This window comes from Moschus berezovskii, chromosome 16 (genome assembly GCF_049115385.1).
Source record: "Moschus berezovskii isolate FMDL1 chromosome 16, NW_MosBer_1.0, whole genome shotgun sequence".
Taxonomy (NCBI): domain Eukaryota; kingdom Metazoa; phylum Chordata; class Mammalia; order Artiodactyla; family Moschidae; genus Moschus; species Moschus berezovskii.
Genome location: NC_142475.1, coordinates 70,003,688 through 70,008,109, shown reverse-complemented (window position 1 = coordinate 70,008,109; position 4,422 = coordinate 70,003,688). Strand labels below are relative to the sequence as shown.

The 4,422-nt window shown below is 38.6% G+C and overlaps 1 non-coding gene across 1 annotated transcript; it reads right to left on the bottom strand.

The window, feature by feature from the left end:
* Positions 1 to 4,086: 4,086 nt before the first annotated feature.
* Positions 4,087 to 4,193, bottom strand: LOC129560559 (U6 spliceosomal RNA). Its single transcript, XR_008686792.1, has one exon. It is a non-coding gene; the product is annotated as a U6 spliceosomal RNA (small nuclear RNA).
* Positions 4,194 to 4,422: the final 229 nt, after the last annotated feature.

The window sequence follows — 4,422 nt, the reverse complement described above, 5'->3', positions numbered from 1 at the left end:
GACAATTGGCCAAGACATAATACTCAAAGGGTCAGCTTGGCACTAAAAATATTTCCCAAATAAGTAATTATCTGTTAATAAACCTTCTACCAAGATATTAGATGTAATATTCTTCAATCTATCAAATTCCTACATAATGCTGATAACAGAAAATGTTGTTTAGTCACTAAAGTCGTGTCTGACTCTTTATTGACCCCATGGACTAGAGACCACCAGGCGCCTCTGTCCATGGGATTCCCTAGGCAAGAATATTGGAATGGGTTGCCATTCCCTTCTCCAGGGGATCTTCCTCACCCAGGGATTGAACCCGAGTCTCCTGCATTGGCAGGGGTTTCTTTACATGAGTCACTAGGGAAGCCAGATAATAGAAAACATAAATAGAAATAGAAAACAGAAAAATTCTTTTTAGTCAGAATAATTTTTAAATTTGCCTAAAAATACAGAATACAACAAATATCCATTTCCCCATCACTCCAAATGAACCAATGTTAATAGTCTGTCACATTTAAAATTTTTAATAAAATAATAGCTAACATTTATTGAGGGTTAACCATATATATATATATAGGTAGTATTCCAAGTACTTTACATGCATTAATTTGATTAAATCTTACAACAACCCTATGAGTTAGGGTTGTTATTATCTTAGTTTTACAGAGAAGAAACTGAGATACAGAATTTTAAGCCATGCCAAGTCAAGATACTTAAAAGGCTGTGCTACTTTGCTAGGGCTGCCATAACACAGTTCCAAAAACTAGGTGGTTTAAACCACAGAAATTTATTATCTCATAATTCTGGAGGCTAGTAATCTGAAACCAAAGTATCTACAGAGGGACTTCCCTGGTGGTCGAGTGGTTACGAGTTCACCTTGCAATGCTGCGGACACGAGTTCAATCACTGGTCAGAGAACTGAGACAAGATCCCACGTGTTCCAGGGAGCAACTGAGGCTGTGTCGCAACTAGAGTGTCTGTGCACCGCAATGAGAGATCCCACGTGACTCGACTTAGACACAGTGCAGCCAAATATGTATGTGTATATATATAGTGTCTAAACAATTGGTTTCTACTGAGGCCTCTCTCCTTGGCTTGTAGACAGCCGTCTTCTCTCTGTGTCCTCATACAGCTCTCCCTCTGTGTGTGTTTGTGTCCTAATTTCCTCTTCTTATAAAAGGACACCAGCATACCGGATTAGGGCCCACACTAATGACCTCATTTTTAATTTAATTACCATTTTAAAGGTCTTATCTCCAAATACAGTCAGGTGAAGTATGGGAGTGAATCTTCAGGAAACACAATCCAGCAAAGAACAGAAGCAGAGCCGGTATTCATTCCCAGAAAGCCATGACCTTGTTGTCCACAATGCAGTTGCCTCTGATAACAGTGAAATCCCACCGCACACTTTCTCAAACCCAGACTTCCCACCCCAGCTGCAGAGGCATACTGTCATGAAATGTATGTTTCTTTCAGAAGTTATCCTTTATATTAATAACATGCATCCATAACCTTATGTTTTTCTAACAAGTATTAACAATATCTTCATCCTTCTCCCAAACAAGGCAAGAATCTTAAAATGTGTTAACTTCTCTCCAAGTAGCATCCCATGCTCACATTTCATGTAAGCAATGTCTAATATCTTAACCATCATTTTAACCACTTTTCTCCCCAAATTAGTGAATATTGCCAATGATTAGCCACAAGTCTATTTGGGCAGACTAACATATTTGGCTGATTTCTTTGGTCCCAATTTCTTCTTGCATTTGAGCTCATTTTGCTCATTGCTAAATATAGCATATTAAAAAGCAGAGACATTACTTTGCCAACCAAGGTCCGTCTAGTCAAGGCTATGGTTTTTCCCGTGGTCATGTATGGATGTGAGAGTTGGACTGTGAAGAAGGCTGATTGTCGAAGAATTGATGCTTTTGAACTGTGGTGTTGGAGAACACTCTCGAGAGTCCCTTGTACTGCAAGGAGATCCAACCAGTCCATTCTAAAGGAGATCAATCCTGGATGTTCATTGGAAGGACTGATGCTAAAGCTGAAACTCCAGTACTTTGGCCGCCTCACGCGATGAGTTGACTCACTGGAAACGACTCTGATGCTAGGAGGGATTGGGGGGTGGGAGGAGACGGGGACGACAGAGAATGAGATGGCTGGATGGTATCACCGACTCGATGGACATGAGTTTGAGTGAACTCCGGGAGTTGGTGATGGACAGGGAGGCCTGGCGTGCTGTGATTCATGGGGTTGCAAAGAGTCGAACACGACTGAGCGACTGAACTGAACTGAAAGTGTCTGCACGAGCCTTTCTTTCAATGAGAGTCTGAAAATAGGCATGTACTTCATCTATGTATAGCCAGAAATGTTCATCACTCTTAGGATACTTTTAGGTTCAAGTTCTTTCCCCTCAGTGCTTAGGTAACAGGATTCCAGTGTTTTCTAGCATCTACTGTTCCTGGCATTTAATTCCTATGCTTCTGTCATTTGTTTCTAAGTTTGTCTTTTCTAACATTTGTCTTTAACTGTTTTCCCTCTTCTTTCTTAAACTTCTGCAGTTTAACTCTTATGTGTCTAGATACGGATTTGTTTCTATTTACTCTGCTTAGGGGCTTCCCAGGTGGCTCCGTGATAAAGAATCCACCTGCCAATGCAGGAAACGTGCATGCGATCCCTGGTGGGAAGATCCCCTGGAGGAGGAAATGGCAACCCACTCCAATATTCTTGCCTGGAGAATCCCATGGACAGAGGAGCCTGGTGGGCTACAGTTCATGAAGTCGCAAAGAGAGTGACTGAACAGGTAAGCACACACACACATACATTTTTCCCATTCTAGAAAACTCTTTACCATTACCTCCTCAAAGACTTCTCTCTTCTATTCTTTTTATCATTCTAGATCTCGAACAGAAAAAGCTGTCACTTCTCATTGTATCTCATCCTCCATGCCTCTTACCTTCTTTTTCTCCAACTCCTATGTCTCAGGTCATGTTTTCAACACTTACCTACTTCACTTCACTGGTTCTCTCTCCTTTTGTGTATCTAGTCTATTGTTTAACCTATAAAACAAACATTTCCTTCCAAGGCGCAAGTTCTTACAAAGATTCTCATTTCCTAGCATCCTGTGAAAAGCTAATGCTCATTTCAAAGAGCTTTATTCATAAAGCTCATGATACTAGAGTAAAATGTTTTCTCCAAATGCAACCACAACAACAACAGAAGTCCAAACCTTATTGTGGTTGTCACTTTTAAGGCAGTTCATAGATGATCTATTATATGCTTTGCTTTCACGAAGAATGTGTACTAAGAATGGCAGTAAAGCAACGCATTTCCCAGAAACGGTAATGAAGTGCAGCCAAAATAGAGATAATTATTTTAATTAATGGTAATGATTTTAACGGTTGAACATTTTAACTAATTAATTATGATTGATTGCTTGTTACTAATCAAGGAATATGAGTCAAAGTTATAATTGAAAAACCGGGAGCAATGGGCTTTGCCGAGAGCATATCACAACCCTACTGGGATCAGAAGCATGACTTTTGCCTTGAACATTGTATTCGGAAGCATTCCAGTCCTTTCTCTTTCATTTATTCCTAAGACAGACTGCTAGGGTGTTGATTTTCAGTGCTGTGTTTAGGATCCTTTATCAGAAATGGAGAAACAAAATGTGAAAAGTGAATACATTTCAAGAAATACATATATTATTTTTACATATCATATTATTCATCTAAATTTTATTCTTGTTAAGCCCTCGAAACTAAGCATTCTTCTTTCAGACAAAGATTCTAAATACAAAGAGCTACCCAGTTGGTCTATTCAGGCAATCTGAATTTTTAAGAATTAATTTTTATTGGAGTATAATTGTTTTACAATATTGTGGTAGTTTCTACTGTACAGTAAATTGAATCAACTATATCTATACATATATCCCCTCTTTTCTGGATTTTCCTCTCATTTAGGTCACCCCAGAGCACTGAGTAGGGTTCCCTGAGCTACACATTAATATAGCTAATGTATAGTTCTCATTAGTTAACTATTTTATATGTAGTATCAATAGAGTTTACTATATCAATCCCAATCTCTCAAACTCATAAATATATGGAACACTTCATGAATTTGCATGTCATCTTTGCACAGGGGCCATGCTAATCTTCTCTGTATTATTCCAATTTTAGTATATGTGCTGCCAAAATGAGCACCAGACAATGTGAATTTTTAATAGCATATTGCCTAAGAATTAGTTTCCCAGTAGTTTTATATTTCGTATGTGGACACTGGATTGTCAAACCTTTAAAAACCTAGCAAACTAAAGATAGAGAGAACTCCTAAGACCAGTGAATTAAACTTCTTTTCACTCTAGTCTAACGAGTCTATCTAATTGAGGCAAATCAACATCTCAACACAACCTGAGATTTATCTTGAGATTTA